Genomic DNA, 21,590 nt, shown 5'->3' with positions numbered 1-21,590 from the left:
CTCCCCAGCCAGCCATGGTGTTTAACAGAAGTTCAGTGCTCAGTTGTTACCCAGCCCTCGCTGCTGTATGGCTTGCTGTCTGGTACAAACTTGAAAGCCTTTCAGGCAATCAGGCAGTAATAGACCTTGCGGAAGCTGAAAGTCCCCCAGATAAAATTTACAAGGCCTAAGAGAGCCTGCCTGGCATTATTTAATGCTGTAGTAATGAGCACCTGAACAGGAAAGATTGCTTGGGTAGTTTTATTCTGCATAGATGAGCAGTCAGAATTTCAAAGAGGGGCCATAAATATAAGCAAGCGGAATGGCCGATGATGCCTGATTTGGGTGTGGAAAGCAGTTGTGCTGAGGATGTGAGAAGGTTAGAGAGCATGAATAGAGAGGAAGATGTCTTCCTTCAGCTTCCCAACTTCAAAAGGCATCCTTTAGCCAGGAATGGCTTTAGGTGCAGTAGCAATCATTTTCCTGCCTGCTTGAGACTGTGTGCCTCTGTGCATGTAGCCAGGCATCTGTGAATAACACCGCTTGCTAACGAAGACTGCAGTACAGCACTAGTGTCTCTTGGTGTCACGCGTGTGTTTGTATACCTGTGTGGGTAATGAGGACAACAGCAGTGTGCACCACCTCACTCTGTGTGCTGTTTGCCTGTGCACATGTGGGGTTAATAAAATCCACAAATAATGCTAATTCTTTGTAGATGCATTTGTATTAGTAGTGGAGTCTGAATAAAGCACTGAAACGTTTGTGTATGGGTATGTGCAAGTAATGTAGGTACAGTTTGATGTGGTTTATCTGCATGGATAATGCTGTTTATGTACACAGTTCTAACCTGTGTCTGAGTAAAACATGTTCAGTGTTGCTTATTTAAACTAGTAATGAACTATTTATTCATTTTGACAACAGATGATGTTTTGTTGAACACTTCTGTGAGGCCTGAAGGAGGGAAATGATACTCAGAGACTGATGCTTTCTGCACAGAGGGGTATGGAAGGAAAGCCAGGTTAAGCCAGGTATGAAGATTTTCACTGTGCACCATCCTGACCTTCCCATCCCCAAATATTTGAATTATTTCCTTCCAACACAGAATGAAAAGAGACTGAAATCACAGAAGTTGCCACAGAGCAGGACTGTCAGCCCCCCAGTCACCCCTTCCCATCCAGGTGAGTATTCTATTATGGGGCTTTCTGAGTGTTGTGCAGACCCCTGTGTGTTCATGGCGTGACATTTAAGAGATGAGAGTGGCAGTCTGAGTGTCTCTGTACTGACAACAAAAGGCATGTTCTTCATGTATACACAGTAGGTACTAACATAGCAGGAGAAACTTCTAGCTCAGCTAAGGGCTAGCGTAGCTCTGTGGCATGTGTGTGGCAAAGGAAGGAGCCATGTGTTTATGCTGTCGAAAACCCATGTACAAGTGTTGAAAGCTAAAGCTGACAAGTTGATGTACTGTGTGTGGAGAGGAGAAGGGTACAGTTCATCCCTGAGCAGGTGTGGCAGCATCACTGTGTGACTCTTTGCCCGCGTGTGCGTCTCAGGACCTGGTGCACTGCCTGCTTGTGTGGAGGGGAGCAGAGGGCTGACGATGGGCTCACACGTGTGTGCCTGTCTGTGCCCGGAGGGCTGTCGGAAACGCTGCCGAGAATTGTGCTACTGCCTGAGCGCTCGTACGCAGCGCTGACTGATAACTCCCTGCAGTTTGCTGGGCTCTGCTGTGTGATTGATTGAGCGCTGTCCCTCACGTCAGCGTGGGCTCCTCTCGCACCACCAGCAAAGTTCGAAAAAGCAATTTTTCTCTTTGCTGTACACTTGCAGTTTTCAACAAAATTTCTAACCCCCTCACCATCACCTTCTCTTCAGAAACCTCCATCACTGGCAGAAATGTGCAAAGCTGGTAAAATGCAATTTTACTTCAGGATCCTCATTAAATTTGCATTCCTTGGAGCCCCACAAGGAAGATGATGGTCTGGCTTTGTCTGCCTGGCTTCCTATTCGCTTTGGGTGATGCGTCGGGAAGAGTGCAATGCCTCTGATACAGCCGCCTGCCTGGAGACAGACTCAGGTGATGGGTCTATTTTACTGTGCTGCTCTCTGTTATTGACTTGACAATTCTATCTAAAAATTGGAGTGAGGGATATTTTTCCTAGGCACCATCAATGCTCAAATAAGCGAGAATATTGGGCAAAACGTGCTTAGGTTGCCTCTGTAATGCAGCCTGATTAAAAGCCATTCCCATCAGGTAGTCAGCAATTTACTGACATAATCCTGCTCTCGCAGGAGTCCACATTGTAGTAACAGGTCACACCAGTAAACAGGCCAAGGATGAGGGGAACGTTGTTCTCTCCCTGCCTCCAAAACCAGAGTGAGTCGCAGAAGAGCATACAATGAATAAATCCAAGACTGCTGTATCCAGCAGAGTCATTAGAGACCTTCTGTCAACACTAAGCAAAGCCCCTGTACTCAGGGATGTCTTTATCATAAACAGAACTCCAGAAAGCCAAAGCAAGGGTCTGTGGTCAGGTTAGATGACCAGCTGCACAGGATGCTTATCTGCATAAAGGGCAAGCATGAATATAAAAAAGATTTTCTCCAGCACCCGAGTTAATAAGCCTTGCCACCTCCCATTTCATGACTTCAGCTTAATTCAGGGACTGTTACTGCATACCTCTGCCACTGAATGCATATAGATGTCTCCTATATGGAGCATTTATCTAGCAGTGAGAGTGCCAGCAAGGAAACCGGGTGAGTCCGTCCCAGAGCCCTGGCTCCCAACACGGGGCAGACCTGCAGCACTGCCTAGTTGCTGCAAAAGTTTCTGGCAGTTCCTGTTCCAAGAGCCGCCTGGCACCAGGGTGATGGTCGTGCCCACCCCGGCAGGGCCGGATGACCACCTACCTACAACCCTTACAACCCCTTCGGTCTTCAGCCGGTACCCGGCTCCCTCTGAGGGTGCGCAGGGCAATCGCGGGCTGGGCCCGTATCCCCGGAGGAGTCCCAGGGCACCCTAAACTCTCCTCTTACCTCCCCTTCTCCGACGAGTTGCACGGGGAGGGCGCGCCCGGGGGGGGGGGGGGGGGAGACCCTTCCCCAGCGCCGCTCCCCCCCGCCCAGCACAGGCGGCTGCGCTTCCACTCGGGGCCGGGCCCCGCGGCGGGGCTGCCTTCCCGGGGGGGAGGGACGACGCTGCTTTTTCCCGGGGTGGGGGGCTGCTTTTTCCCGGGGGGGACACGCTGCTTTTTCCCGGCGGAGCTGCCTTCCCGGCGCCGCCGCCCCGGGGGCCGGCGCGGGCGGGGGCCGCGCACCGGGCAGGGTTTATAGCGCGGCCGCAGCGCTGCCCGCAGCCCGGCGGGGCGGTGGCGGCGGGCAGCGGCCGCGCCCGGAGCTCCGCACCCGCTCCGCGGCGGGGGGCTGCCGGCTGCCCGCCCCCTCCGCCCCCCGGGGGCCGGCGGGCCGGGCTAGGAGTCGGCCGCGGTGCACGGCGGAGCGGCATTAAAAGGCGGAGGCGGCGGGGCCGGGCTGCGGGGAGCGGGGCCGGTACACACACATATACACACACAGACGACGCGGAGCTGCGGGGTGAGCACCCCAAAACCGCGGTATCCGGCTCTGCTGCGAGCCCACGGCGGCTGCTGCTGCTGCCGCCCGCCCGGGCGGAGGTGAGTGCTGCGTTCCCCGGGAGCGAGGATGGGGGGGTTTGGGGCACAGCCATCTCCCGTTGGACCGGCCCCGCCGCCAGCCCCCCGCGCTCGGCTCTGCCGGGGAGGGTCGCCCGGGGGGGTAGGTCGGGCTCCCGGGTCCCGCTCTGGAAGGCGATGGTAAGAGGAGAGCACAGCTTGCAATTGCTCCTCTTCCTCTCGCATCTCAGTTTACTTTTTTTTTTTTTTTCATTTTTAAGCCCTTCGCATCCCTCCCCCCCCCCCTTTTTTTTTTTTTTTTTTTTTTTTTTTGCTGCGAATACAACAGATAAATCCCTCAGTTGTGTGTTTAGCCAACTCTCCCTGGAAGCTCCGGAGAGTTCATGAATATGTACAGAGGAGAGCGTTTCCCGGGGAGGCTGCCTCTATAATAGGCTGATTGAGCTGTGCCTGCAGCAGAGCTGCTCTCCTGGGGGAAAAGTTGGGCGCCAGAACTGAGCAGCTTTGTGTCCCTGACTTCACGGAGGGCTGGCCTGCCTCCCTGAGGAGGAGGAGAGCCAGCAGAAGCGTTCTCCATGTTCAGGGATGTTAGCAGGTCCAGCCAGGCAGGATCCTCATCTCTGACAGCAGCTGGTGTCAGATCTTTATCTAGAAGATGTAGAGAGAATCATGGACCTGGCACATGTAAGGTAACCTTCCTGTTTTATACTGGCATGTGTAGACATTGACTTTTCCTGCCTAAAAACCCTGGGTCACTTAGTAAGGGCATTACATCGCTTAGCAACAGTCCCAATTACAGCCCAGTCCTGGGCCTTTACTATTGCAGGTGGTCTCCAAAGACATGCCAGCAAAACAGCCTGTGTCCTGGAGAAAATTAACTCTTTCATGTTCTTTCCTGTTTGGTGATGTGATGACTGAACCAAAAGAGTGGGGCTGGTTGCCACTGCCCAGGTGTTTGAAGGCACTTGAGAAGGAGGGAGCTGCTGGGAGCTGAGTATAACTGAAAACCTCTGGCACAGATGCAGTAAGATGAAAGTGGCGGGTCCCTCAGGCATGTGTAGGACCTTGCATCTGCCTTGCTGCTGCATCCTGTGTTACTTGCACTTTTGTTTTGTGTACAGGCATAGCAGTGTGCTGGTTAGCAACCTTAGCTTATGCAATTATTAGGATAGTTATTTTGACAGCTGCACTGAGTCTGTTAGGATTTTACGTAATGTGCAAGCAAATAAATTCCTTTAAAACAAAGCCGATGCATGCCCTCTTCTGTGGCTGCAAGACATGACTCAAGTTAAGTGGGATGAGGACTTGTGTATTGGAAGAGAAGTACTTTTATAATTCAAATGACTTTTTGCTCACAAAGCCACATGCTGATGCACATAAAATCTGCTACCCTAAACTCTCATTTTTTTAAAAACAATTTTCCCATGAAAATTTGGGCGAGCTTTTGAAACTAGCTTTCTATTCTCACCAGTAAAACTTTGCTCAGGGACAATATTTTTCCCTCTTCCTCCCCAACAACCTTGTGAAGTGTTGATAAAGATATTATCTACAGCATCAGCTTCCTTTGATTGCTCTTTTAGTCTGTGTGTCTAGATGGAAACCTAGCAACACAGTAACTGTAGTGAAGGGAGATGTTTCAATAGCTACACTTCTTTTATCACACTGGATGCATCTTCAGAGGTTAGACTCATCAAGCCAGTCTCTTTACCCCTTTGGAGCCTTATAGTTCGATTCCCTAAGCCTGGAATAAAACAGACCTGAGCTAGTGAAAGAGACAACAAAGACGGAATGGAAATGCTTAATATGATAAAAGATCCATTCCTCCTTTCTTCCTGCTGCCCCTGTGAATATCTGCTGTATTCCTATGGGGAAAACACTCCACTGCAGAGGAAGGATGCTTGTCTAATAGAAAAATGATCCATGGGGAAACTGGCCATCGGCATTTGTGACCGTTTCACCTAGACACACATGGGGAAAAACTAAGGGACAAATGGCCCAGAGCAATATGTTACAGTATAATATGTGAGAACCAGACTGGCATTTGGCAAGTAGCATCAGCATCATTCCCATCACCCACTGTGGTAAAGATTGGGATTCAGTTTCTGCGACATGCAGGGCCAAATTCATCCTCAGGGGTGGGGAAAAAAAATAAAACAAACCAAAACCAAACCACCACCTGAAGTCACTGACACTATCTACATTTACCTCACTGACTATCTTATAGTGTTCTTGGCTATATTGGTAAATAAAACCCTTGTTGTGTATGCTGTCTCTTTATGACAGTGGAGTATATAGGCACTTATAGGGAGCCAAGGTGACAATATCTGACTGGCTCTGTGTCATTCAGGGGCTCAGAAATGAGGGATTTCACTCTGATGAAGTCTCCGTTAGTCTTCAGGTGTTTGGGGAGAATGCTTTTGCTAGGTGCTAAAAATTGTCTCAATACCTTGCCCATACCTCCCAAGATCTTGTATTTTTTCAGCATTAATGAATTAAAAATCACAAATGCCTTTGTCAGGCCATTAGAAAAAGTGGTTAAGTTACGGGAGAACTGTGACCACTTCCGTATCTGTCATTTCTGAACTGTCAGAAATGTTTTTAGCAGGCTGCATTGTGCAGGAGTTTATGGGGGTAGCTGTGATCTGTGTGTATGTATAGCATGAGAGTGATAGGATGTGTGCATTTCAGTATGGCACTGGGGGAGGGTATGAATACGGTGTTAACATTTTGCATCCAAAAATCACAGCACATCTGAAATCCTCTTGTGATGCCAGTGCTCTGAGATAAGTGCTGCTTATACAAAGACTTGCCTGTTGGGTACAAGTACTTAATAAGTAAGCTTGACTGAAACTGGAGAAGGATAGGAGTTCATACCCTGATGGCATATGGAGGATGTGGATAAGCTGTGATTTTTATTTCTGAAACCTGAACAGGTCCTCCTGTGAGTCCCAGGGTCTCTGGGTGATGCTGCCATGGTCTCTATGCATGCCAACATGCAGTAAATCCTGGCAAGGCTCTCTTTAGCGGAAGCATTTAGCATACAGTTGGTTTAATCCTCTAATCTTATCAAGCAGTGACATAAATGAGAATTGAACAGATTAATTCATTCTAAAAAATCAAACCCCATTATATTTCTCCATGTAGTGCACAAGATTTCTCCTTTCACTTACCTGACTGACTTATTTTTTTTATCCATTGTTTGTTTATAAGTATCAGACTACAGATTTGGCTCAGTGATGAAGGTACTGTGTAATCCGCTCTCCTGTGATGTGAGTTTATCTGCTGTTTAAGTAGCCTCAGGGGATTTCAGGATCGGAGCCAGTAACGTGGTCTGGGAGGCTTGGTTACTGGAATGCTAGGTTGGCAGAGGAAGGAGTTGCTGCTAAGTGTTGGTACTTGTAACCTCCTTGGTGACGAGCAGTCCTGTTTACTTTTTGTTGCTTCTGTGCCAGTGAAGAGGAGTGGAATATGTCCTTTGCCTTCTTTCCACACACCTCCCTGTTTCCTTCTATATGGAGAGATAAAACAGTCCTCATGAGGTACTTGTGCAAGCGGCCATTTGGCTCTGTGAATGTGTGGCCAGGGGCAGGGGAATGTGTTTCCAGACCTTGTGATAAAGTTGAACAATGAAATATTAGTTTTTAGCATTCCGTTATGTCTCCCCTGTGATACCACAGAACAGGCTATCTCTTTAAATGATTGATTTCACACAGATTTACTTGAGTTCATTCATCTTGATGCAGCTTTACCAGGGTGAATTTTCTCTGAGGTCTAGACTTACTGATGTCTTTTCTAAGGGCTGGATCCTGCCTCCTTTCCTCTTCCAGGGGAGTGCCTTATTTCATGAATAGCTCTGCTGCATTCAGTGAGACTCTTTAAAGAATAAGATGTTGTGGTGCCTGTGACTCAGACTAATGCAAGTCAATTTAAAGGACAGATTAAGTGCAGTATGAGTATGGATTGCAGTGTCTGGCCCTTAATGAATAATTCAGGAACATGGCGAAGACAATGTAAGAGTTAAGCGCTTAATCCGGCTCTAGGTGAAGTCATCGAGAGACTTTCCATTGACCCCAGTCTAGAATGTTTCAGCATTGGTTTAACTGTGGGTTTGTAAATTGTCCCATTGATGGCAGTGTGCTTCAGGCATGAGCTACAACAACTGCCTGAATTAGCACCCAGTAGAGGATTATTTACAACCCTCTTGCCTGTCATACTGTCATTAACCGTCCTCTGCAGCACCTCGAGAGAAGTTTTCTGAAGTCTCAGCACTGCTATTAAGTCATGCTTTTATAGTATTGAAAACCAGAAAAGATTAATAACTGGAGTGCCACACCATTAACAGGAGAAAATACAGACACAAAAAGTTTGGCAAAACAAGCTTCAGAGGTTTAATTTTGGTTGCTTAGAGCTGGGGATGATGCCCTCCTTTTGCAGGAACAAGGCATCTGCGTGTCATATGGATTTCACCAGAACTGGACACTCAGCACCTCACAGCTCAGGAGTCCAGTTGTGTCTATTCCTGCCAGTGGCTGACTGTGATCCACCTTCATGGGGGTGAATTGAACCCCCCGGCACCAGAACTGCTCCTGGGAGACCCGTTGTGGTGGGGATGGCAGAGCAGCTATCTTCTTCTGATGTGAAGCAGAGGATGCTCTGCAGCTGCAGCTCTTGTTCTATGCCGTGGGTCTGCATTAACTGTGGGAATCCTGTCCTTCCAGCTGCCCCAGAGGGATTTCCTTTTCCATAAAGATACAGTTCGGGACTAGTCATAAGCAGTGCTGATTTTTTGATGATAGCAGCATCACTGAGTCAGAGGAACAGAGTATCTCCTCTTTCTTGTTGTAACTCTCGAAAATACAAAACTTCCAGTGAAACCTGTGCCCTTGCTCTCAGTCTGTGGATCCAGGCAGTGCAGCAGGATTTACTTGTCCGTGGGGAGACAAGCATGCATGTTGTAGAACAGGGCACCCCAGACGTAGACTGTCTCCTGCACTGAAATTGGGGCTTTACAGATACCTAACCTTTTTCTCCTGGTTTGAGTTATCTCTGCTGGGAGAAGAGGTTTGGGGAACAAGGCTGGGCTACTTTCCCTGCCATCTGCCTTAAGGCAGCAGGCTTGAAACTTGGCACAATTAATTCCTGATCTTTGCCAAGCTCTGTTAATAGTGAGCATCTCCTCTTGAATAGGAGACAGTTCCTGTTACGTAAATAGTGGAGAAGGGGGAGAGGCCAATGTCTTTGCAGGGGGTGAAAGACATACTGGCAGTCATCTGGTTCTTAAACTGCTGCTGGCCTTGACTCTCTGCTTCTTTATTGGGGGAGAATCAGAGGTGAGAATCATTTTTCTGCCTGGCCTTCAGGCTGTGGATGCTATTGCTTCTGGGGCCTGGTTCCACAGCTGCGATCTCACTCTGTGTAAATGCAGTCACGTCTGTGAAGTCACTTTGGATTTGTCACTGGGAATGTAAGCCCAGGATCTACCTGCTAAGATGACTACATGGACAAGCTTGTATGGGCTTCAGGGCATCCTATCTGATGCTGCTACAGATTTTCTTCCCATCTTACTTCTGAAAAGCAAGAATTTCTTTGACTTGAACACAGAGTAGGGTTCTGGGATATCTTGTCTTACTCTGAGCTCACTTGGCTGTCTGATGTTAGGCTATCAAGTCACAGAGCCTTTGCTTCTTCACCTATATGTGGTGATACATATTTAATAAATAATAATAATGCCCTGCATTAAATTGGCACTTTTAATTTCCAGGATCATTTGGCTCAATACATTGTTTATTTCACAGTCCATCTACAAAAACGTGTCATAGGAGCCCTGTTTCCCCCGCCTTCCTATGTTCTTAAGCAGAGAAGAAAATTAATGTGTTAGCATCACAGGCCTCTGCTGGGTATTAACTTCTTTACGATAATTAAGCATGAGAGGAACTGGGCTATCTGGTAAAGCAGAGGATTAGGAGGACTTGGGTCCTATTGTTGCTCTGCCGCAAATCTTGGGATTTTGAGCAGATCCAGAAGGTTGCTGTAGCAGACAGCTGGCTTTTGGATGCCTCCATTTCTGGGCACCCACTTTGTGTCGCTGTTAACTGGAGTTGTAAGTACCACTGCTGCTCCCCGAATGGCAACTAAAACTTAACAATGTTAGTTGTAACTTGTCTGGTCTGTTAAAGCTTCTGTTGAAGTCAGCAAAAGTAATGGCTGAATTCCAGCAGATCTGGAGCTAGACTGTGGAGCCTTGCTTAATTCATTTGTAAATTTGCATATAATCCAACCTATTTCCCTAGAGGAATAAGGGAATTGGATCTGATAGGTGTTTGCAAAGGGTTTATGCAGTTGCTGATAGAAGCTGATATGATGCACAAATGCAAAGTGCTCTTTGCTCCTAGGGGGATGTGCTATATGTTGACTTGTTTCTTGGCTCTGTTTTACACCCAGGAGCTGAGAATGAATTGCTTTTGAGTGCTGTATTAAGGTCTGTGGAGACAATTTGGGAAGAAACAAAACAACACCTAATCCCTTCTACTGCTTGGGGTACTACTGAACATGCAGCACACTCGATTCCCTGAATCAAATAATTTGTCTTTTTGTTCCTCCTTTTAACAAGGCAAAAAAATTCCTGAAGAAGATGGGGTTGCAAACTCAGATTTGAACTAGAGTGCAGTGTGGCATTTTAAATGAGTCTGAAAAAAGCCCAAAGCAACCCTGGTTCCTGCTTATAAATCAAGCCTGGCCAAATCCTCTGTCTTCGTATTTCCTCTGCCACCTCTTTCCCTCCACCTTCTCTCGCGCACACCCTCCCACTTGTTCTCCAGCCAACAATTCATGCACCAAGTTTAATCTCCAAACCAATTTTTATGGCTGAGTTGAAGTAGAAAGGTGGATGGGCCCACAGGAGCATGGAAGTGACTCAATAAACAATGGGCTCTATTTAAAGTGGAGCCTATGAGCCTGGACAATATAGACAACAGCTTGTTTTGAAAGCTAAATCTATTTTGCTGGAAAGCTTAGGCTAGTTCTTGAACCATGCGGAAAGCTGCTCCTTCTGGTGCTTCCTGCCAACAGCTGCAATTTCTAAACTCCAGCATTGCAAGCTGTGGTTTTTCAGAACCCACCGAGCACTTGTCAGTGCCTTGCACTCACCCGAGTGTCAAATCTATGGGCATGCTTTTAAATGGAGTGTCTCAGAATCTGATGTATATGCTTCGAGCCATTATTTTTTTTCCACATCCAAACTGAATTTTGCTTCCAAGGCCACCCCTTCCCTTTCTCCCAGTCCTAACCCCTGCATCTCAGCTCTGTCACCTCACATGGCTCTTTGAGACAGGCAGCAAGTGGGCAACTGAGCTGTGGTCTTTCGTGTTCTTTGGTCCGTTTCACTTTTGTCACAGATGTCAATATGCTTGTGCACAGAGCATGGTAGAAACACTGCAGCATTGTAGGGGGCTATAAAACGCCAGCCTATGACAACTGGAAACAAGATATATCAGCAGGTAAATGTTTCATCCCCTGTGGCACTGCTTAAACTGAAGTAAAGAAGCTTCATTGCTGTAGATCTGCTACATGGAACCAATTCATTGGTGAAAGTTACCTTGCACTAACCGCAGAGTTCATAGACTAGGTTTCTGTGTAAGTGGTACAGTAAAGCATTTGACCTTATCTAGATTCCAATAACAAAAAGCTATACTGTAAGTAGCGGTGACAAGTTAAGACAGTGATGACATTTCCTTTACAAACCTCTTGCTGTTTCTTGTATTTCTGATGTGTTGTGGGGGAGATCATTCCTGCTGGATCCAAATCTTGGCACACATGCGGCTACATTCATTCCTGCGTGTGCACCACCTGCCTACATGCCCATCTATTCGGTTATGTTGCAGATCCTGGTACTGTTTGCATTTCTATTCCTTTGACTGATTTGGGGAGTGCCTGCAGTGAGTGTGCTCCCTTACTCAGCCAGCTGGGCCTGATTTCCAGAGGGCCAGACACAGTTCCACTTCAGCATAGGTCAGTGGAGTGAGTCCCTTTGAAAATCAGATTACAAATGTCTGTGCAAGAATAGCCTGTGTTTGCCTGTGGAGGGAGATCCCAGGAAGCTTTGGGACAAGGCATGTTGCAAAAGGGTGGAGGATGGGATCTCAGACTCCAGAATATGAGAGCGGTTCAGAAGCAAATGATGTGATTTGTCCCAGGAAATCAGAGCCACAAATATTTCCGTTGGTTTTGTGTCCTGCAGTTAGCACAAGAGCATCTCAGCCTGTGAATGCCTGGCTGAGAAGTGTGGGATGCAGTAAGGAACCAGGAACAATTACCTGAAACACTCTGATCCTTTGCCAGATGGCAGTCCCTCGGTATCCCCTGGGTTGGATGATTGCCATTCCTGAGCTTGTGCAGCTTGCATGGCCGTTACTCTCCAAATCTTTGGTGGTAGAAGGGGAATAGGGACAAAAGTGGTGTTTTCCTCTTTCTGAATTGGTCTTGTGCCAGACTTAGATCATGCTCCTCCAGGTCTGTGCTGGGAGGGAGGAGGAGAGGGGAGAGGGAAGGGACATCGCTGCTATCTCAGCTCAGTCCTGATGGCCTCAATCAGTATCCTGTAGACATGGCTTCACTGGCAGCTTCTGGGAGCTGCTGCCAGCAACATTTCCTTCCCTTGCACAGGGACTAACAGGAACCAGCTCTTACTGTCTCTTGTCTGTATTAGGAACCATCCTGGACTCTCCCTGAGATTAATGTGTCATTAAAGCCCGTTTGCTTATTCTGAGACCCTGCCTCCTCCTCTGCTAACGGTCTGCGGGACTGTGCTCATTGAGCTGTGGTAACATTTAATGTGAGTTTCTGCATGGTTGGTGCAGCTGGCAGTAAGCTTTAAGTCTTTGTACTGGCAGGGGACCTGCTGGCATGCTGTTCAGGCACTGAGGCATCTTGTCTTGTCTCCACATCCTCCCCTTCCCCTCAGGAAGTTTTCCTTCTGTTCTGAAAAACCCTGTGTTCACCCAGGTCCTGCTCTGGAGCAGTCAGCTGTGGCACTAGAGGCTCTCCAGCCTCTGGGTTTTACACCTCTGCTTCCAGATTTCTCACTGATCCTGGGAAGATGAAAAAGCAGTGCTAATTAATCTAACTGCAGAAGCACCAGGTTTTCATGGGAGGAGAGCAGATAGCTGCATATGTTTCAGAGAGACAAGTGTGGGAGGTAAGAAAGCCATACCTGCTCAGATCCCACTGTATAGGCTGCTGAGAGCCAGCTAGCTACAAGCTACTTTGTGAGTCCCTCCTGATCCAGTAGTAAGTTTTCCATGGGTGACAGCAGAGCATGGTTTGCCGTAGTTATTCCTGCTCAGCTGTAGTGACTGTGTCAGGATGAATTCTGCCCAAAATTCAGGTCCTCGCATCCACAGAAATAAGAGGCCATGTCTATACCACAGATGAGCTCAGCTCAGTGCATGGAGCTGGAATGGTACATGAATGACCTTGGGTATGTTTTCTGCTCCCTCATTTGAGGGCTACTGTATCGCCCATTCCTCTTTCATGCAGGTATGTGGAAAGTCCTGCTGAAGAACTGGATATGACTGAAATGCCATGGCAGCTGTATCCCCAGCATAGATTGCAGTCCTTACAACCTTCCTGTTGTGAATCTGGCGTTTTCTGATATCAGTAAATTATAGCAGCAAAAAGGCAAGACCTTTAGATCCATCCGAGTGAGGCTAGGTGGCATCTGGAGTGAGATGCTCTGACCCATTTGACTCCAACACATCTGCAGATGGGACTTGCTATCTGTACCTCCTTTTCCTGGAAGGTCAGAGCATGATGAGCAGAGCTGGCTCAATACAGACACTTCAGGTGAAGGGAAGTATTTGCAACATTTTCTTTTAACCTTAATTGTACTTTTTATGTTGGAGTGGCAAGAAGTGGAGATGGAATAGCTACCTGTGCTGTGGTTGGCAAGAAGGACTGTTGGCATAGGTTGGTATTCCTGCATTACTGCCCACAGAACCACAACCAGCAAAATCCCCTCAGCACAGACTGCCGCTTAGGCTGCTGGCGAGAAAGCAGCTCACATGCACGGTGGGCAAGAAATTACCCTTCTCAGTAATGAACTCTTAGCTTATGGGGAGGCTCTGGAGAGGAGCCTTTAGGAGAGGGTGTTTTGATTAGTCCCAGAAGTACAGTGTGCACACAAGCAGGCTATTGCTGGGGAGCTGCAGATGGAGGAGAGAGTACAGCCAAGCCCTTGTCTTCATACTTCCTCTCGCTGCAGGGAGCAGGTGTGGGGAGCAGGGTCAGAGCTGGGAATCATGCAGCTGAGCATAGAGTGGTATCAGTGCCCATGGTGATGTGAACTGGGGATCCTGAGCACCGGAGGGGGGAATAATAAATGACTGGCAGGCACTGACAGCAGGACTTGGCTTTACTTTTCAGGGTGACAGTGGTGTGGGAAGCTTGAGTTTATAAAAGAGCAGCACACAAGCTTTGGGGATGGCAGTTTATTCTTGGGGCTTGAGAACTGGTGAATCCTCTGTGTGGTCTGAGATTCCTTCCTGGAATGAGTGACACTTCTTGGGATAATAATACAAGGCCCTGGTTTGTGGTAACCGTCTGCATTTAATGATCTGTAAAGTCTTTGCTATGAACACAGGTGCTCAGGGGAAGACACTGGAGTGTGGATATCCACATACCTTTAACAAGCTTGTTATCTTGGGCACCTGGTTGGTGGGATCCAGGGTGCTTTTGAAGTCTGTGTCAAGGCACCCAAAGGCACACAAGATCCAGAAGCCAACCCTCTTCTTAGCATCGGCAAGTGGCTGGGGCTCAGACAAAATTGAAGTAATTTTTGTAATGGTTAGGTAAGTAATTTCTGAAGCATATCAGAATCTCAGCTTGCTTGGTGTCTGCGTGCAGAAACCTGTAAGTGCCACATGCTTGAGTGACAGCGGGGCCTTATCATTAACAAAAGCAAGTAACTCAAGTGGTAAACATGGCACAAGGCTGCAAGGCATGTTTCGTGAGATTAATAACCAAGAATCTGTCTTCCAACACCTACAATCATTAGTTACAATAACCAGGAGCAAATTATTTTATCAGGAAGCTAATTTTCTTTGGCAATCACACACGTTAGCAAAGTTCTTGTGTAGCTTTACCTCTGTGGCAATGGCAGGGCACTGAACATGCATGGTTTGATGTCAGCAAATCCTGGTGACCTTTTATCTTTGAAAGGTACCCATTTCAGTACTTTGAAGCAAGTATTTTGGGGAAATTTACTGTATGCTTTTGGATTTTTTAAAAAATCTGTCAGGGTACATATTCTTCCTGGAGTTGCATAGGAAGTAGCACCCTAGGACAGACCTCACAGCTGCTACCTGCTAGAGCTGTGGAGGGCCTGCCTCAGTTTCCCAAACTAGTGCCATGTGAAGGTCTCCCCCTGATCCAAGGCTGTGGGATCACTCTTCTCCCTAATTAAGGAAACATTCAGAAGGAGTGTGGTGTTAAAACAGGGAACTTGGATGGCTGATCTAGTTCTTATTTGCAGGCATCTTACTCTTAGCAAAACACAGTAGAGCTGCTTTTGCTCTACTTTTTGCTTTTGTGTACATCCTGGTGCGGATCACAGCTGTAAGGTTACCTAGTTCTTCTCAATGCTTTCTTCTTCGTCTGTTCTGTGTGCAGGTTGCAGCTTCTCACATAGCAAAGCAAACGCCTTTTAAAACCGTCTCTCTCCCTATTCCCCATATACTGATCTTTCAGTCCCTTTCTCCACCCTGTTCCTGGTCCACATGGCCAGAGTAGAAGTAAAGAGAGATGAGGGTACTGATGGTCCTTGTGCTCTCTGTCACCATTAAGCCTTTCTGAGGTGCCCCAGGTACTGGTGTGCATATTGCTGGTTAGCACAGATGATGTGAAATTGGCTCTCACTGTGGAGGTTGGATGTCCCTCACCAGCACAGATTATGTTGCACAAGGATGGTTACGCTTGATGTTACAGCTCAAATTATGCTCGCAGAACAAAGCGGAGTTTGCAGTTTGTTGCACACAGCCCCCATCTGTGCCGTTCTGTGCACTTGTAAGAAATTAGGTATCTTGTGTGTCAAACTAGGCACCCAAAATAAGTGTCTTTTTTTTTTTCCTTCTGATCTCCTGAGCTCCTGCATCTGTCAGATGCGGACTACACCACCCCCTCCTTTTCAGAGATGCTGGGAGAAGATTCAGTTCAGTCCTGTTTGTTCAGCCCTCAGACTCTGTCGTGACAGGCAGTGTTGAAAGGCTCATGAGGAAATTAATAATTCTGCCTCTGAGCCAGGCATGAGCAGCGTGCAGGAAATGAGGCGTGAGACCACATGCTGAACAATGAGGAGAGAACAAGGTAGCAAATAGCTACTGGGTTCGGAGAGCATCATCCATCGCACTCACTGGTGAAAGCCAGAGTCCCTGCCTTTGGACACCGGGCTTGGAAGAAAAACTGCACTGCAAAGCATTTACAGAAGGGGGGCAAATTAAGGATGCTGTGTCAGCCCTGAATTTGGCATTTCCTGACTGGTGAGTGCTTGACTTTGCAGCTAATCTTTCCACACTGTTTTTGGCATGTAATTATGAGTAGATCTAATCAGTGCTTGACAAGCACCTGGAAAGCGGGCAGCTGCAGGCAGGAGATCCTCGATGTCATAGGCTAAGTGCTCCAACTAGCCTTTGTCCATTCTGAAAGCAGGTCGATGGATGATAGAATCATTTAGGTCAGGAAAGCCCTTTAAGATCATCCCGTCTGACTGGTTCCTTCAGTTTCCAGCTGCCCTTAGCCAGGGTGTAAAATGCCTGTAAGGAAAGAAGAGTAGGACAGTCAGCAGTGAAAGGGAACATTTTAGGTGTGAGTGTGCATGCATGTGCTTGATTTCATAAAGTTTGGCAGATCAGACAATCTTCCATCCTGTATACAGCCCTATCCATTGTCTTGGCTCCTGCGGGCAAGTGAAATTGCAGATGGTAGAGCTTGAAATATTTATTTTTTTTTTAAATCATTTTGTTAAACTTTTATTTTCCCAACAAACACATATTTACATCATTGTGCTGCAATTCCAACAGCACTGTGCTGCTGGAACATTTTGATGTTATTCTGATCTGCAGAGTGCCTCGGGTCTGGCAATGTTTTTGTGCATCTTACCAAAGGATTTAAAGCAAGTGGGAAGGGAAATGCAAAGGGTCCAGAGAGAAAATAGATTAAAGCCTCGTTGCTGCATTGTGCTATGCAGCTGGAAAAGCAGACCTGCTTGATTAATAATCATGGAGCCAACCCAGCAAGCGGTTTAAACCAGTGCCTTTAAGCAGCATGTACATCTCTGGGCTTGTATCCCATTGAAATGGGTTCTGGGTTGTATCCTCAGGCACAGGTTGAATTAAGCCAGTGTTTTCAGAAGTATTTCAGGAGATTCAGGGTTAGGTGCCCAGTCTGAAGTGTCCTAGGCCTGCATTGCTTTTCCAGGAGTACAACACCTCTGAAAGTCAGACCTTCAATTAAAGGCCCAGAAATTGCATCTAATTCTTCCTTGCTGTTTCATTTTTTCCCCACTCATGAAGGGTAGTCTGCACTGGCAAAGGGCAGCACACAGCTGACTCCATGCTCTCAGTTACAGCTGTGTTGGTAAAGGAAGAGCAGCGACCTGAGAAAGCCCTTGGTTTTTTAAAATGATACTTCTAGACTAGTCTTAGTGATCTAAGTACGGAGCAAAAGCCTGGTCCTGAGTCTCAGTGTCACTGTGGAGCCCTGCTTTTAGAGTGGGTATACATTAATGTTGCCTTCCGGTTGTTTTACACAGCCAGATCTGTGTACAGCATTCTTCAGCTTACCAGCCTGGAAGGCACTGTGTCCATCCCTGCTATCAGCTGTGCATGGTTATAGAGAGGTGGCTTTTTGCAGGAGTTAGATGCTCTTAGGATGATTTTGCAAGCACAAAGGCCATCTCTCTCCCTCTCAGAGGAAGTTTATATGGCTACTAAAGGGGCCTAGAGCTGCCTGTGGTAGAAATTCCAAGAGTTTTTAGGGCTACAAAACTGCTAGCTCTTCTCTGAAAGCTTTGCCCATGGGAGAAACGAATGTGAAGTTTAATTATTTTGTTGATAGGAATCTCCCATATTACAAAAATTGTCTTTCCCTCCCCTTTTAGCCTTGTGCTTTCTTTCCTTTTTTCTTTCTAGCTTGCTGATGCACAAGGTTTTATTTTTCCTGTAAGAAGGAACAACCAAGTAATTGAAATGGAACACTAGTGAAGATTTTTTTAATCTGAAAGTCAGCATTAATTAGTCAGGTTGGGTGTAATTAGCTTCCTCATCTGTCACTGCCTCTCCCCAACTTGTCAATGACTTTCTTCTATCCTAGATTTCACTGAAAAAGAACTCTGTCATGTGGGAACTGCATGGGTGTTTTTCCTTGTTGGGGTTTGAGTGAGTGACAATCCCTGCAGGGCTGTTGGGGTCTGAGCTGGTTCCCACCTGCTGCAGTCAAGGGCAAAGCTCTTGCTGATCTTAAGGTCTCCCAGGTTTGGCTTTATCCCTCCTTTTCTGCTGTGTGTCAGGCTCACAGGAGTCATAATTATTTCTACTCTGTGCTCCATAGTCCTGCAGCGCTTTAAATGCTTCATTTGTTACTCCGATCAGACTGGCAAGTTGCAGCAAGACGTGGAGGATGCTCAGGTTAAACTGCTGAACAGGGCTGCAGATAGCAAAGTGCTTGGAGGCCCAGTCTGCCAGTCACTGGTTCACCAGTGACAGTCATCCAGCGAAGAAGGGGTGAGCCTCTTCCATTGGGCTCTGGTAGCATTCATGGCCGTGGTGCTGAGGTTCAGCTGCAGGTTATCTGGTGTGCAGGGCTGGGAGGGTGGCTCAGATCTGATGTAAGATAGCCTCTGTGCTCCTCTGGACAAAAGTGCCCAATGGCACTGAAGAAATAGTCTTGGCAAGGAGACCTTCCTTGTTTTCCTCCTAGTCATGTTTCCACACCACTGCTGTGACTGTGAAGAGGCAAACCAGATCATCAGCTGGATCCTGGCATTATTCATACCTTCCATAAAGCTCGTGTGTCTTTGTTACCAGTACAGGGTTGGAAGAGGTGAATCACTTCATGGCTATATGTCTCTTCATTGTGATGGATTTTCTGAACTCACGTCTTCAGATCAGGAAGGGTTTTCACCCTGGAAGGATGCTGAAACTGCCCATCAGTTTGAAGGCTGAATGATAAGGGAGGAGGTTTTTTTTTATGTACTGTACTACAGACTCCCTCCTACCCTCCTTTTTCAGCTCAGTTTTCTACAAGGTCCCTCCAAGCTCAGCTGTGCTGCCAAATCAGCAGCTCACTTGCCTCTTCCCCCCTTCCCCAGCCCCAAATGGTTCTTGGCTGGCTGAAGGAGCAAGGCAGCACAGGTGAAAATGTGCCGACACCAGGACAGGAGGTGGGTGAGCTGAACAGGAACTGTGCAGGCCCAGCTTTGCCAGAGGAACGCAGGGTCTGTGGTTTCGATGCAGCTGTTAGGCAAAAGGTTTGAGATTTGTCCCCCCTTTCGCAGCATACTGTCTGTAGGCAGCTCTGCAGAGCAGAGCTATGCAGCAGAGCTCTGCAGTTCTGCAACCCAGCTGTAGAACTTTGTCCATACCGTGGTAGTGTGGGGAAGGGAAGAGGCCCCACATCTTCCCCATACCAGGTAACCTGTGGAGACCTGCCCCTTTGCTTTGCCCCTGTCTTGCTCTCTGAGCTGGCTGTCAGATGTGTGCAGTCTGCCTTTGCACGGCTGCGCAGAAAGCAGGAGCTGCTGCAGGCTGTGTGGGTAGGCTTGAGGAGCTCTTTGCTCAGGCAGCTGGTTCAGGGCCTGTCCTTCGCTGGGCGTGCAGTGGCAGCCTAGGACCTTCCTACTACACATCTATACAATGCTTGTATGTTCCTGGTGGAAAAACCTGAAAGCATTGGGACAGTGGGATGAGGTCCCTGACGTGGGGCACCCCACAGGTGATTGCAGCTGTGGCTCTTGCTTCCTGTTTGCAGTCTGGAGCAGGGCTGTCTGTAATGTGGCATTGTAGGTTCCTGCAAGATCTGGCTTAATGTGGCCAAGCATGAGACTCGGGATTTACCTTTCTGTGACTTAATGGAAATTATGCCTGTAGCACCACCCTAAATCTGAGCCAGGAATCTTCTTTACAGGAGGTTCTGCCACCGTATAGAGTGCTGACTGGTTTTGAATCAGGAGAAAGCCTATTTGCTTTGGAAGGGGCAGAGGGAGGCCCAAGAAATCTGAATGCCTACTCCAACCAGCTGAATCAGTACCTCTTCTCTAAAGAAGCAGATCCAGGACTCCTGGGAGTGCTCCTACCCTCTGTTCCTTCCAACCTGGAGCAGGTTAAGTTTGCACAGAAGTGAGGCAGCTTTGATGAGGGCTGCAGGATTAGGTCCACTGTGCACATCCTGGAATTGGAAAATGTAACTGGGCCATGCTTCGGTGCTGGAAGTCTGTGGGTAGTACAGAAGTGTTGGAGGGAAAACAGGCCAGGCCCCAAGTAGAATTCAAGCAGATAAAATGCATTTCACTTCCCTTCTGGCTGATTTCAGGGTTTATCTCCCCCGCCGATTCAGTTTGCAGTGTTTTGGGTTGGATAAGCTTTCATCCTGACCCAGGCAGGATCTGACTAAGGCAGTAAAGCCAGACGAGTCCCAGGGGCAATGCTAAGTGAGCCGTGTCTGGCTTTGCAGCTGAATCATGTGGTTAACTCTCTTCTGAAGGGAGTTCAGAGCTGTGGTGGAACTAGGGCAGGATGCTCGCACGTGCATACCCCACATGCAGAGGGAGGCTGTCGCCCTCAGGGACAGCACAGCCAAAGTGCCTCCCCCCCGCCTTGATCCTTCCCTGACTTGGCTCTCATGTGAGTGTGTATTATCTTGGGGCTTCTCCAGTGTTTGCTGCGCTGGGATTTACACCAGCGTCAGAATTTGTACCAGTCTTTAACTAGAGGGTAGAATGCCTTGGCCTTCATACGTTATGGGTACCCATCTGTTGTAAGATGGGGTTTGCAGTCACCATGAGAGTGGGTAGGAGAGCCAGAGGGAGATGCCTGAGGTCTGATCCCTTCCTTCAGTTGTGGATTTAGCTCTTAGTTAAAAAAGATGGTATGATCCTTTTTCTGCTGGCTTATTACTATCTCAGTCTCTCATTTCACTTTCTTGTCACGTGCAGGCTCTTCTGTTCAGGATTAGAATCTTATCCCTCCTTCTCCTCAGTAGCTCAATAAATGGGAAATTATTATGGCTCTTTACCTCTCTTTTTAAAGAGAGAATATATATGCTTGATCAGGTCTTGAAGTAACTCCATTCAGTTAAAGGACAGTCCAGGATGGATGGGAGAAAGGGCAGCTGGGTGGAGTGGAGGTAACTGCATGTACACACCAACTTTCCCAGATGCTATGAGTGAGGTTTGCACCTGCATTTATGCAGCACCGATCTGAACTGATAGCGTGAGCTGAAGTTGTAGCTTGGTGGCCTCTTAGAGGCAGAAGTGTGCTAGTACTTGCCAGCCCAGTGATGGATGGAGTTGCACACTGGCCAAGGGCTCGCATGTGCTGAGGATGCCTGGATGCAAAGGTGAGCAGCGTGGGGCGACCTGTGAGCTGGGGCTGGCACTGTGCTGTGTTTGGGGGGGCTGGTGTGACAGCAGGTTTGGATGCGGAGGAGCATGTCGCTGCCCTCCACTGCTTTGTCAGCATTGATGGGATTACGGCTGCTCTGTGGGAAGAGTTTGGGAGTGTAGAGAGTGGGAGAGAAGGCAGGACTGCAGCAAGGAGCATCTGGGAGAGGATTTATATGCAGATTCAGGGATTTGGGAAAGCCTCCTCCCTGACATTACACAAGTAAGGCTCTCTGTAAGCAACAACAGAAAAGCACATGGGTGTGCATGCCCTTGAAGTTGAGGCAGAGAAGCACCTGCGGGCCAGTAGCTGT

At 47.8% G+C, this 21,590-nt stretch overlaps 1 protein-coding gene across 3 annotated transcripts in view; it reads left to right on the top strand.

The window, feature by feature from the left end:
* The first annotated feature begins 946 nt into the window (after window positions 1-946).
* DISP3 (dispatched RND transporter family member 3) overlaps window positions 947-21,590 on the top strand; it is a 45,440-nt gene continuing 24,796 nt past the window's right edge. The window contains exons 1-2 of one of the 3 annotated variants that reach the window (XM_033007610.2): window positions 947-1,007; window positions 1,082-1,157. The gene's annotated coding sequence lies outside the window, so the exon portion shown is untranslated. Of the gene's footprint in view, window positions 1,008-1,081; window positions 1,158-3,362; window positions 3,651-15,997; window positions 16,160-21,590 lie in introns of those variants that run through there. The other 2 variants (XM_033007612.2, XM_033007611.2) reach the window with 2 other exon arrangements.

Source organism: Tyto alba, unplaced genomic scaffold (genome assembly GCF_018691265.1).
Source record: "Tyto alba isolate M040663 unplaced genomic scaffold, T.alba_DEE_v4.0 Super-Scaffold_20000042, whole genome shotgun sequence".
Classification (NCBI taxonomy): Eukaryota; Metazoa; Chordata; class Aves; order Strigiformes; family Tytonidae; genus Tyto; species Tyto alba.
Note: the sequence above shows the minus strand (reverse complement) of the source record. Positions and strands in the feature narration are given on the sequence as shown.